Source organism: Calliphora vicina, chromosome X, assembly GCF_958450345.1.
Source record: "Calliphora vicina chromosome X, idCalVici1.1, whole genome shotgun sequence".
Classification (NCBI taxonomy): Eukaryota; Metazoa; Arthropoda; class Insecta; order Diptera; family Calliphoridae; genus Calliphora; species Calliphora vicina.
Genome location: NC_088785.1, coordinates 5,699,383 through 5,714,041, shown reverse-complemented (window position 1 = coordinate 5,714,041; position 14,659 = coordinate 5,699,383). Strand labels below are relative to the sequence as shown.

Here is a 14,659-nt window from a genome sequence, read left to right as displayed (position 1 = left end):
AGTTGTCATTAATGTCAAATTTCTTCTTTCTATGAGTCGGTGTGATAAATGCAAACACATTTAATTTATTTAAGTACCAAAAATTAAAAGAAATTAGTGGAAAAAATACTTCAAATTGAAAATTTTGTATATGTGACGAAACAATTGTACGTGTATGTCGACGTTGTTTGCTTGTGTTTAGCAATACAAATTGCTACGTGGAGACATAGGGTTAACGTGCGCAGTAATTGTTTGCATGTGTGATTTTATGAGTGAAAAAGTGTGAATGTATTGGGTCAAGATGAATTCATACAAGGTGGTGTCAGTTCTAAAAAAACAACAATTGGTCTCAACAAATGTCAAAAAAACCAAAATGAAAAATTAAAGAAGTAAGTATTTAAACTTAATATAGTGTAGATAATTGAATAATAAGCTTAGAATATGTAGATATTTAAATGATAATTGTTAGAACCAAAAATCGAAAAAAAGTAATCGGCTGTATGACTGACTCCACCTTGTATAAATTCGCCTTGTATTGGGTTTTCCAACTGTTTTTTGCGAGTTTCTTGCGCGTGGAGACACCATGTTAAGTTGGAAATATATACAGAGTTGTTAAAATAATATCATTAGCTAAGCGATTTCGATAAAAAAAAATTTTATAGAAAATATTGACATCACTGATTTGGAGTCGTTCTTTCCGAAGAGCTTAACAAGGCACACCTCGTTGCGTGATATTTTTGGCTTAATAAAAGAATTATTTTATATCTAAAGTAATATTAATCGGTAAAATATATTTGGCTTTTAACAAATATTGAACATTATTGTTTCTGAATAGTTAAAAAAAAATATAGGCAATTGTTTGCCCTTTCAACAGTAAATATTTTGGATTGTATACGTCGTTTGCGTAAGTACAAGCTACATTTTGTGAATATAACCACACAAGTTAAAAAATGTAACATTGTAATATTTATAGGTATTTAATAATTTTGAAAATATGTGTGGCAAGTGTCTGTGTTTGTGCATTTTTAATTGTTAATGACGCGGTGTCGGTCAATGCAGCAATAGCGTATTTGTGTTATTGCATCCATCAGATTTATCCACAAAAACATTACTTTTTGTAATCTTATTAATTGAACAATTAAAAATAGCTAAAAGTTTATTCTCAATAATAATTTATAAGAATCGAATATGACAACATTGTGTTTTCAAAGTGGCCACACAATATGATAACTGAAATAAATTATCTCTGATAACTAAAGATTCCGAAGTGAAATAAATTCTTATTGAAAATTGGTACAATAAGAAAATATATGAGAAAAAAAATACATATCAATATTAAAATAAAAACAAACTGTCGAATTAAAACTTAACCGGTTAACAACGAATACGCAAAATATAAATGCATGTTTTTTACGAATGACTAAATTAATTTAGATGATTTACCATACAACCCTGAAATAATTCTATGTATTAATAGGCAATGCATTAAGATTATAATATTAATTTATTTAAAAAAATTAACATTAAAATATATTTTAAAGCTACAAGAAAAGTGAGGTTAGTTTTCTAACGTTCTTAGGAAGTTAGTGTGTGAACTTTAGATAATTCTGTGTCATTGCTTTAACTTTTAATAATGATAATGAATATTTTTCTTTAAGTTCGATTTAAAAAAGCGTCCAGATGATTTATCGCGCCGAATACAAATCATATTGATAATATATGTAGCAACAAATTTATATTATGTGCTGCACATATATTTACCATATTTCCCCACTCTTTTATATCTTTTGAAAGCTAAAGCATCTACTAAAATTTCTTCATATCAAAGCATTTTCAAAATATTATTTAGAAAAGCTATCAAAAATCTTCATTTTTATCGGAAGATTTTTTCATAGGTATGTGCGCATATAAATTAATTTATAAGGATTCAGTAGCACAGCCTATTGTTCATAATCCGTTATTAATTTCTAAAACAAACATAGTTAATGGAAACCACTTTTTAACATAAACCGGAGCTAAAAGGTTTATGTTAAAAAGTGGTGGATATAGGAGTTCTTACTTCCGAACTGTATTACTGAATAATTACTGATAGGCAGCAGGAAGAAATGTTTGCTCCACTTTGATTATTGAAATACTGAATAAAATAAATAAATATATGTGGATCTACCAATAAAAGTTCACATGGATATACTGGTACTTACCTTCCCTTTTTTCATTATTCGTATAAATAGCAATGCGTTTAACTCCTGAATTTTCTGAATCTTTAATTTTTATCTAAAATATTGTATTCGATCTCCATTGTCTTCAAACTGGTATTGAATTTATTATGTATGATTTTTCGCCTAATGCTAATGTTATGTTTCCATTAAAAAATTATAGGATTTGATGTATTAGTTTTATGGTTTTTAAGTCCAATTCCCTCCAAATGATCAATTTTCTAGGTCAGCTGGTAGATCAATGGTGGATTTGTTAGGTCCATCTAACACTAATAAATGTAGTTAAACTAGAATTCTTAAATACACTGACTCAAACAATTGTCCGTACCCTATACAGCTGAAAATATATTTGTTATAATTCGAAAAATACTTATCCGATTTGAATAAAGTAAATGTTTTTTAAAAGTCCAACAAGTGATTACAAAAAATGCCAATTAATAGTAAAATAACAAACAAATTAAAAATAGTTCAAATATTAGTTCAAAAAATTGTAAATAAATAAATTTACATATGTATTTATAAAATGCATATTATAATGATGTATGATGTTCTTAATATTGAATGTGGTGTCCTTTAGCAGCAATTACGTCTCTTAAGCGATTTTTCATCGATAAAACCAGCTTTTCTGTAGTATTTCCAAATTAGTGACACTAGCTTTCAAATTTTCTTTTAAGATATTCAAATAACTAAATTTTTCCATCGTCATTTCCACAAACATTGCAACCCACATCATCACTGTTCCACCACCGAATATAAAACAACGTTCAGATTATGCCAACAAATATATAAATAAATCAGACGACTTCTGGAAAACAGTTATTTTTATACCCTTCACCTCCGTTTGTAATTTCCACAATATAATTTTCCGACCCTATAAAGTATATATATTCTGGATCCTTATAGATAGCGGAGTCGATTAAGCCATGGCCGTCTGTCTGTTGAAATCAATTTTCTGAAGAACCCAGATATCCTCGGGATCCAAATCTTCAATAATTCTGTCAGACATGCTTTCGAGAAACAAAATCGGTCCACAAATGGCTGAGATATGAGGAAAAAACAAGGACAACCTAGATTTTTGACCTATATCTGGATTAGTATGGAAACTATGGATATCTAATAATAGATATTTCAAAGACATTTACAACGACGTATATAAGATAAGTAAGTTGGACGTACAATGGGTCAAAATCGGAAAAAATATTTTTTAACCCGAATTTTGATTTTCACCAAAAAAAAAAAAAAAATTAAAAAACTAAATATTTTTTTTTAAATTTAAAAAAAATTTAAATTTTAAATTACAATTCGAAAAAAAAATTTTTTCCAAAAAATTAAAAAAAAAAATAAATTTGGTTTACCTAAAAATATTTAAAATTTGTATTTTGAAGTATAATTTGGTGAAGGGGATATATAAGATATATAGCTCTCTTACTTGCTATTAATCAAAAAGTTATACGGGAATACAAAATTAATTTTTTTGTTAAGAATTAGTATGCTGAATTCCCAATAGATGATAAATTCACTGAAATTTATTGTTGGGGATAAGCTAGTTCCTATGCGCATTTCACTGGTTGCTTAGGTCAGATCATCAGGTAACCTTTTCCCAAAAGGCTTTAGAAAAACTTTTCTTACATTCCCTACTACAATTGGTTGGTATCTTTTCAACTCAAACTGTAGTTTGTAAGTGGGTAAAGAAAATACAAAACAAAATTAAAACAACTTGCTTTATTGTTTTTGCCATATGATTGATGAAAGTAAATTTAATATCTTTGGGTCGGATGGAAGATTTTTTGTGTGGCGAAAAGAAAACGGAGTTTTTTTTGTCTCATAGACAAAAATAAAAAAAAAATAATAAAATTTCATAAAATGTATATTGATCGATAGCTAACAACACAACTCAAATAAATCTTCAGCAAAGGTCGCAAAAGTAAGTCAAATTTAAAAAATTAATGAATGTAGAAAATGTTATCATACAATATACAACAAAAAACAGACAAGTGGCAACGCTGAACAGTTGACATACAAAATTAAAAAAAAAATCCAAAAAACGTAAACAATAAAAGTAACCGGGACATCTAAAGAAAGAAAGTTGTTTGTTGTGGAAAAATGGAAAAGATAAGATTAATATCATAATTACGATATTACGATAATTGCAAAATCTCTACCAATATCTTGTAACTTAAACATTTTTTACTTTGTGACGAACTTTTTTACTCGGCGAAGAACAGCAGATGCTGTTGTTAAACGAGTTAAAAACAACTTCAGCTAGTTTTATATTTAGAGTCGACTTCAGCGTCAGAAGTATACTTTAACTTGTCTATGATATACCTAAAGTCCACTCTTAAGTAAAGTAGAGTTTAATTATCTTAAAATGTACTTTATTTTTGACTATGATTATGGGCCAATATATCGGTATTTATACCGGTATTAAAATTAAATGCATCAAACCTAACAAAAAGATTAAAAAAATCGAAATATATGTAACTATTTCTTTTTATTTATTAAAGTCTAATATCGGAAGGAAATTTGTATGGGGGCTAGGTTAAATAGTGGACCGATTTCAGACAGTTTCAATAGGCCTTATTATGTGTTCCAAATTTTATCGAAATATCATTAAAATTGCGACCTGTACTTTGCGCACATGGCATCGTTTAATCTAGAGTTTCCCAAAAACCCTAGAATTTAAAAAAAAAATTTAAAAAGTTGAAAACCGATCGGTTTCGAGATTATTTGGTAAATATTAATACCTCAATTATGTTGTTTAGTCTTGTCTGAGGAAGAAAAGTAGTCGAAGTTATGATTCAGTACGACAATATATTTTATTCTTCTGGGTTACGTGGTTTGTGTCTATGATTTAAGTTATTATCAGGTTATTACTGCCAAGATATATTTTTTGGTAAATTTATAAATTATTGTTCTACTTTTTTTTATTATTAAATTTATACATTTTAACTGTTTGGCAATAATGTTTTTATGAAATTTGACAAATTGAAAAATTAATTATTAATAAAAAATTGTTCAATTAATAACGAAAAATGGAAGATAAACATATTCTCCGGTTTTGGGGAATTTATAGGTTAGGAAGGGGTGTACACTATGTGCACTTCCACTCGGAGACCTTGAGGTGATTCCCTTCAATAGATATAGACAAAGAGGATAGCCTTAGAGTAAGAGAAGAGTCCAAAGTTCCGCTTGTTAAAAAGAAAAAGAAAGAAAGAAATAAAGAAAGAAAGAGAGGTCTTTTTACAGATTTGGAATCGCCGTAGAACGTCCCTTAAATAGCCACCCTATTCCCTTAATGAAACCTAGTATGTTGCTTAGTTTGCAGCCAGCAACACTACCAAGTTCGTCCAGAAATCTATTTCCTAGCCATCTAAGTCTGTGACCCTGTAGCATAGGGCAGTTGCACATAATGTGCTCTACTGTCTCTAGCTCCTCTGCATCCCCACACACTCTACAGAAGTCCTGTGTGTCATTATCCCATTTACCCTTAAGGGCTCCAATTGGACAATGACCGGTTATCACTCCTACTATTATACCTATCCAACTCTATCAGTGTTCCAGTCGCATTCGCATTCAGTTTTGGCCATAAGGCCCTGGACACTTTGCAATCTGTTCTACTGCCCCAGGATTGATTCGTATAGTCCCGGAATCTTTCGTAGATTACCCTATAGTAATGACAAATGGGTGGTCTAACAGCACGTTCCCTAGTGTCATGATCCAGATCAGAACCATGTCTAGCCAGTTCATCTGCTACCTCATTACCCTGTATATCACAGTGCCCTGGTACCCAATACAATCTCACTGAGTAGTGTACCAATAGCTCCTCCAGAGCTCTCCTACAGTCCTCTACTAGGTTGGAGTGTACTAAATGACATTCCAAAGCCTTTAGTGCCGCCTGACTATTTACGTATATCGTCACTACAGCCCCTCTATTGACGTGTGCCTTTATCAACTCTGTGGCTTTCCAGATCGCGAAGATCTCTGCCTGGAAGACGCTACACTCGTTAGAGAGCCTATATGAGCGCTTGATGTCTTGGTCGACCAAATAAACCCCGGCCCCTGTACCAGAATCCATTTTGGAACCGTCAGTGAAAACTGCGCACCCATCAAACAGTTGATCGGATCCAACCCACTCATCCCTAGTGGGGAACTATACTGGGGGTGATGCACCGAAGCTAAAGGTCGCGACCTTATAGTCAGAGATTCCAGATGGAATAATGTCCTGACCAATAAGACCTGCCTCATACAGTATCATAGTGTGCCCTATCCGCAAGGGTTTCACCAAAGAAGACTCTGATAGTCTGTGTTAGTTCCTTGCTGCCACACTCTCAACATATTTCTCAATGGGTAGTAGGTTTAGGATTATATCCAACGCCGCATGCGGGGTGCTACCTAAGGCACCTGTGATGCCCAGACATGCACACCTTTGAGCCTGGTTGAGCATAGCCCTGTAGCTACGTTTCCTCATTGCCTTCCACCACACTGTGCAACAATAAGTAATAATAGGTCTAACAACAGAAGTGTAGATCCGATTAACCATACTAGGTCGCAAGCCCCAGTTCTTGCCAATTGAGTTCCTGCATGTATAGTAGGCATTGAGGCCCTTTTTTAATCTTTCCTGCGTATTTATTTTCCATGACAATTTATTGTCAAGGAAGGTTCCTAAATACTTGGCTCCCCCTGATAAACTCAGCTCAACACCGTCTAATTTCGGCAAGTTGAAGTTCTCTACCTTATACTTCCTAGTAAATAACACAAATTCTATCTTTGATGGGTTTACACCCAGCCCGTTAGTCTTTGCCCAGGACGAGAGATCGCCAAGCGACTCCTGCATGATGTCACTGATGGTTGAGAGAAATTTTCCCTTAATCAGGATCACCACGTCATCCGCATAGACTATCTACCTACCCTTAGATTCGAAGGTCCTGAGAATAGGATTAACCGCCAGTAACCACAGAAGAGGAGAAAGAACTCCACCTTGTGGTGTACCTCTGGTAACCCGTCTTCTGATCACATGGTCCCCTAGGGTTGAGTTGATAATCCTGCTTTCCAGCATTAAAATTATCCAACTCACTAGGAAGTCGTTAACCCCAAGTTCTACTAACGAGTTCCTAATTGCCTCTATCCTAATGTTGTTAAAGCCGCCTTCTATATCAAGAAACGCAGCTAAAGTATATTCCCTATGCTTCAGACTGTGCTCTATACAACCGACCACTTCATGAAGCGCACTCTCAACAGACTTACCCTTGAGGTAGGCATGTTGAGCGTTGCTAATGAGATGAGTATCTATATTGCTCCTTAGATGTAGATCTATCAGTCGTTCTAATGTCTTCAGAAGAAAAGACGATAGGCTAATAGGTCTAAAATACTTTGGTTTCGAGTGCCGCCAATAGGAGTAGTGCCGTATCCGGGATACTACATAGCATCGCCGGAAATACTCCATCCGGACCAGGTGATTTGTACGGGTCGAAAGTTTTCACCGCCCAGGCTAGTTTTTCCCTAGTGACTATTCCCTCCATTTGTCTAGCATATTAGCCCCCTGATCGTCAACCCTAGTGCCTGTACCTTCACAACCAGGAAAGTGTGTTTCCATAAGCAAGTAGAGTGTTTCCGAGCTAGATTCCGTCCATGAGTTGTCAGCTCTTTGAATATACCCTATGACCTTTGGGTCTTTGGATAAAATTCTCCGAAACCTTGACAGCTCATTGACGAATTCACAATAATTCCTCCATGAAATCCGCTTCGCTCTTTTCAGATCTCCCTTGTATTTATTGAAGCACACCTTGTAGTTGTTCCAGTCTCCTTGTAATACAGTGAACTTCGCCCTATTAAAAGATTTCCTAACCCTCGACCTCTGAACTCGAAGTTCCTTAGTCCACCATTTTGGCTGTTTACGCCTACCGGGAAATTTTATTGGGCATGATGACTCATAGCTCTCATTTAGTATACGGGTGAAATTGTTCACCGTATTTTCCAAATTGGATGGTATCAGTTCACATAAAGTAGACTGTTCCAACCCATACGCCCCTTTTCATAAAAGGTTCCCCAGTTTGTCCGCCTAGGATCCCTAAATGGTACCCTTACAGACGAGTTGAAATTCAAGGTGAAGGTAATCCTAGGAACAGTCCGTGGATACCCTCCAATCTCTAACGAAATTATCATTTTGGTTTGTCAAAGTCATATCTATAACCGCCTGCCTATCCTTGTTCCTAAACGTGGGCGTTATGAAATCATAGACGCACTCACCACTTTTATTAATATCAGCACTGCCCCATTGGCTGTGATGAGCATTTGCATCACATCCCATAACCAGGATAGCACCTCTCCTTTTTGTATACGCCGTTAGCTCCAACACCTCATTGCCTGGTGGATCTGCTTCATCATACGGCATATACACCGAAGCCAATGTCAGCGTCCGCTCACCCCTGGTTTCCCTATTTACGACAGTGATGTCACCGCACCTAAAGGAATGAGAAATTATTAGTTTGAGTTCTCTCCTTGCCAGGATACACGTTCTTACCTTGTCCTCAGTGGACGGGATAAATAACGTGTATCCCGCTATCCCTAACCCGCAAACCTTATTTTGATTGATCCAAGGGTCTTGGATCAGGGCCACATCGGTTTGGGATTTGGTGAGAAAGTTTGCCAATTCTGTTGAGGGCGCTTCACAATGATGCAGGTTTATCTGCACCACTAGCAGCCTCTTTGGTAGTGTCATGTTTCGAGTACCGAAACCTGAGGGATTTACGATCCACTGCTAACCGGAAATCCCTCCCGTTGTTCTCTTTACACACCATAGAGGCTACCGCCTTCAATTGGTCTATAGGGAGATCAACGTTCTGTTTTTTCAATAGTGCCAGTATGGTTTCCACCGGTCTTACGGGTGGAGGAATCCATACTGTCACTATTGACCTTAATGGTAGTTCCGAAGCGAGTATCACTTCAAGTTTTAAGGCTGGATTAAGGTAGCCAAGTTTCCCAACTACGGTCCTTAAACGGTCCCAGTCAGCACCTTTAAAAGATACGTCTTCAGGGCTACCACTACCATCTCGTCCAGGAGTCTAGCTTCAAGCAGCTGCCATTGATCGGTACTGGCGAAGGTGGAGAATTTATAAGGATATATGTCATAATATTTGACGCGACAGCTGTGGGGCACACTATCGCCCCAATATCTTGACAAGATGAGTAACCTTTAGTTAATACACTCCTTTGAAGTCGCGACCTCCTTTGCGAAAGCGCCAGAAGAACATGCTCAATCACAAAGGAGGTCTAGACCACAGAGTGTATATAAGCCCTCGCATCGCTTCTAGATCGTTACCCAGGCGAAGGTGGGGAATTTATAAGTTCCATTGGATGTTCCGTAGCCGTCTCTTCTTGCGGTGTTACATGTTCCTGTTTTTGTGAACATTTTTTCAGTCCTTTCGAAGTTTCTATACTCCATTCTACCCTTCTTTGTCTAATTTTTGTTGGGCAAATTCTTGGAAGATGTTTGTGAAGCTCTCGTGTTAGTTTATGGAGGGACACAATTACCTGGTCTTTCATCACGTACTTTGTTGTATGTGGATCATGTTTCCTACAACAAAAACGTCCTTACAGTGTTTGGTAGCTTCTTTATATTCTTTACTTAAAGTATCTGGGACTGTTTTCTCTGTGTTTGGGGCCAATATCGTTGGCGGTGTCCTCTTTAGAACAAAATTTCTTATTCTGTCCGACTGATGATAGATAGATAGATAGATAGATAGATAGATAGATAGATAGATAAGTAGATAAATGGATAAATAGATAAGTAGATACATAGATAAATAGAAAAATAGATAAATAGATGAATAGATAAATAGAACAAATAGATAAATAGATGAATAGAAAAAATGGATAAATAGAAAAATTGATAAATAGATGAATAAATAAATAGAAAATTAGATAAATATATAGATGGAAAAATTAGATTAATAGATAAGTAGATAAATAGAAAAATAGATAAATATATATAGATACAAAAATAGATAAATAAATGAATAGATACATAGATAAATATATAAATAGATAGATAGAATAGTTTTATGGCGCAATTGTTTTCTTTCAATTTGAAGAATGTCCGTTTTTGAAACAAAACCATCAAAAGAAAAACTACTCAAACTAATCTAGAAGACTACAAAATTGTTTTCGTCTGTTTTGATATTTAAAATCGTCCACAATATTTTACTGAATCAAATATTTTACGTTATTACAACAACCATTATTGTTTTATAGAATTCAAAACTAATAACTCAAATGTGAAAAGAAGAAAATTCGTCCCAATTCGTCTAACAGAATTGGGGCATAAGTGTTATTGAAACAAAATCAGTTGATAATATAGGAAATGCTATACAAATTTAAAATTCAAAATTGAAGGGTGTTCAAGAGGATAAAGGAAAATTTATTTTAATGATAGTCTTTTAATATATTAAATTAGTTTGTGTATATTAGGGTATTCAATCGATTAACCGTTAATCGGTTAACCGATTAATTTTGGACGGTTAACTGTTCGAATAATTTAAAATTGCCGATTTTCAAATAACAAATAAACCGATTAATTTGTGTCGATTAACCGATTAACCGAAATTCCTTTTTTTGCACTTTAACATATTTTTTTTTGTATTTATTTTTCCGTTTCTATTCAAATACAAATTTCAAATTAAAACAAGTAAGAGTGCTATATTCGGCTATGCCGAATCTTATATTCCCTTCACCTTTGTTGTGGATGCATTATAATAATTAGTATATATGTATGTATGTATATTGCCCACTTTCAGCGTATAGCAGCATCCCAAATATATCAAGAACACTTTTAAAAATTGTAGAAATTACAAACGAAACAAAACACCAAAAAACAAAATACGCAAAGCAATAAAACCAACACACATCCAAATACTATGTATACGATTTGTTGTATAAAAAACAACAACAAGGCCAAACAAAACAAAACACAAAAAAAAACAAAAGACATCCTAACATACGTATTGTTGCTTTTTTGTCAGAAGTTACAAACGAAACAAAACACCAACATACAAAAACAAAATACGCAAAGCAATAAAACCAACACACATCCAAACATACGTTTTGTTGTATAAAAAACAACAACGCCAAACTTAACACCAAAAAAAACACAAAACGCAAAAAAAAATCAAAATACGCAAAGCAATAAACCAAAACAAATCCAAACATACGTTTTGTAGCATTTTTGTCAAATTGTCTTTTTTTGATGAAATTTTCAGAGGTTGCCTCGGATTTTTGCATATATCTCCGTTATTTATGGACGGATTTTGCTGATTTTAAATAGCAAAATTCTCGAAAGCATGTCTGACAGAATTATTGAAGATTTGGATCCCGAAGATATCTGGGGTCTTCAAAAAATTGATTTCAACAGACAGACAGACAGACAGACATACAGGCGGACATGGCTTAATCGACTCTGCTATCTATAAGGATCCAGAATATACAGTGGTGGTCAAAACATATGCAACTAGCAACAGAATTTTACAAAAGTTGTTTAAATTAGTTTTAAAGGTAAACAAAAATATTCATTTGCTTATAATATTTTTTTTATTAATGCTTTAAAAATAAGAATATGAAATTTAATTCAGAAGTTGGCCCATCGCTCAAAATTGATGAAATAATGGATGGATTTATCTAAAGAGAAATCTTGGAAAGAGTAATGCTTCCAAATTCTGAAGATAATATGCCTCTTCGATGAGTTGTTCAGTACGATAACGACCCAAGCACTCTGAACATGTTGTTAAATCGTGGTTAACACAAGAAAGAGTTTCGGTATTGGAATGACCACCACAATTACTAGATTTAAACCCCATTGTGAACCTTTGGGAAAACGTTAATCAAAGATTCGATCACGAAAATTGCACTAATTCATATATTATGTTTCAAGGATTGGTAGATGCTTGGAACGCTATTCCTGCAAATTGTATTGCCAATTTCACAGCTTCACTGCTTTGCCGATGTAAGGGCGTCATTGAAAATATAGGATTTGCCACCAAATGTTAAGTTTTATAGACATAAATAGTTTCGAAGCAATTAATTAGTTGCATATGTTTTGGCCAATGAAATATCAACCCATACGTAGTTTTTTTAATTTTTTATCTTTTCAATGCAAAAAATTCTGAATTAAATTTCATATTCTTATTTTTAAAGCATTAATAAAAAAATATTATAAGCAAATGAATATTTTTGTTTACCTTTAAAACTAATTTAAACAACTTTTGCAAAATTCTGTAGCTAGTTGCATATGTTTTGACCACCACTGTATATACTTTATAGGGTCGGAAAATTATATTGTGGAAATTACAAACGCAATGACAAACTTATATATCGTCACCTAAAATGCAAAATAACGTAACATCACTTTTCATAGGTTTATAGGAGAAGCAAAAAACGATATAAAATGAAAACTACTTGAGATATTGAAACAAAATTTTCAAATCTGAATTACAGTGACTCTAGAAATATATTTTATGAAAAGAAGCAAAAAACGATATAAAATGAAAACTACTTGAGATATTGAAACAAAATTTTCAAATCTGAATTACAGTGACTCTAGAAATATATTTTATGAAAAAGAACTAATTTTTTCAAAGCACACTTTAAGTTATGTGGCTTACGTTTTTTTGAATTGTTATTTCCTGAAACAAAAAAACGTATCATCAATATAAATTTTTATGAAAAAATAAAAACTTAAATGAAAATATTTTTTTTATTTTAAATAAAAGCTGTTTATATATACATTTTTAATTTTATTATGTTTTTTTTATTTTAATTACTAACAACTACTTTTTTAAACTAAAAAAGGTTCTTCATTAAATTTTCATTAAGACTGCAAAAAATATTCAATTGCAACAAATTTATTTAAAAAAAATTAGGATACTACCTAAAATAAGGTAAAAACGATTTATTAATTAATTCCTCAAAGCGTATACGTTATTTTGTTCAAGAAAATCATATACTTGATGATACTTTAGTTTCAATTTTGGTTATAACTTGGTTATTTTTGATAGTAAAATTTTTGTACACATATGTAATATGAAGTAGTGAATCGTAATCAATAATAAAATCAGTTTCGAATTTTTTGATGATACGTTGTTTTGCATTTCAGGTGACGATATACTCTTCTCACGAAGGTGAAGAGTATAATTATATATTATTTTGAACATCCAATAAACATTTTTATTTAGTGAGTATAACAACTGATATATTTAATTTACATGTATTTGAAACTAAGTATGTATTTACATATATAGACGAAACTTTTTTTTGAAATGAGTCTTTTAATTATCAGAACTAAATTAAACTATTAAAAGTATTCAAAATATAAAACAATCCAAAAAGTACTCCAATGGTATAACTCAGGATTTTATTCGCCAACATATACATTCAGCGAGAGAGTCTTTTTTCAAGAAAAGTTTTATTAAATCTAAAAAAAAAAATCGATTAAAAGGAAAACATTTAAATTATATTCTTTATTTAAAAGATTTTTTCAGAAGATCTCACTAAAACCCTAAAAAATACACATATCATTCATTTGCTGCAACAACGTCATAATTCAAAAAAATGTTTTATGACATTTTACTATTTTTTAAAAATAGAAATATAAATAGTAGATGTTAATATTTTTCTAATTTGTATTTATCCCAAATTTTTACTTGTCAAATATCTCATACAAAAAATAATAGACTTTTTTGAAAACTGATAAAACTGAGTAATACATATTTTGTATTACTCAGTTCAAAAAACACGGATTTTGAGTTATGACGTTGTTGCAGCAAATGAGCGATATGTATGCAAAAATGATCTCAAATACCATATTTGCTGTTTTTTATGTTTTTGTACACAAAATTCGTTGTAGTATTTTCAATTTAAAATTAAAATAGAAATTATTCGGTTAATTGAATAATTTTAAATTAACCGATTATTAACCGAATAAATCTAAACACCGATTAATTATTTGCTCGATTAACCGATTAAACCAGAAACCCGATTAATTGAATACCCTAGTGTATATACATTAATGGTGGGTAATATAATTTTCAGTAAAGGAATAATCAATAATAGAAGACTCAATGGTATTATGATACCAAATAATAAGAACTAGAATTCACAAAATGAGTCTTTAGTGGTACATTTCTTTAGCATTTTCTATAATAATGGGCTCAGGATCATGATGCTGATTAGGAATACAAAATGTGGATATTTATGGTACTTTTTTTATTCAAATAATACGTTTGAAATGAGCTAGAATCCACATTACAATGAATCAATAAACACGAAACTGGAGACATATTATCCTAAATTAGTATTAATTCACTAAGGGAGACTTAATAGTACTATTTCTTTCTTCCAATTGGGGTGGCAAAGTGTACCGAGTCAGCTAGTACTCCGTACTTTTATCAGATATTTGAAAACAACTAAAGGTAGGG

The 14,659-nt window shown here is 32.6% G+C and overlaps 1 protein-coding gene across 1 annotated transcript in view; it reads left to right on the top strand.

The window, feature by feature from the left end:
* The first annotated feature begins 675 nt into the window (after nt 1-675).
* Nucleotides 676-14,659, top strand: part of Gyf (GIGYF family protein Gyf) — a 59,095-nt gene continuing 45,111 nt past the window's right edge. The window contains exon 1 of the mRNA XM_065514740.1: nt 676-883. The gene's annotated coding sequence lies outside the window, so the exon portion shown is untranslated. The remainder of the gene's footprint in view (nt 884-14,659) is intronic.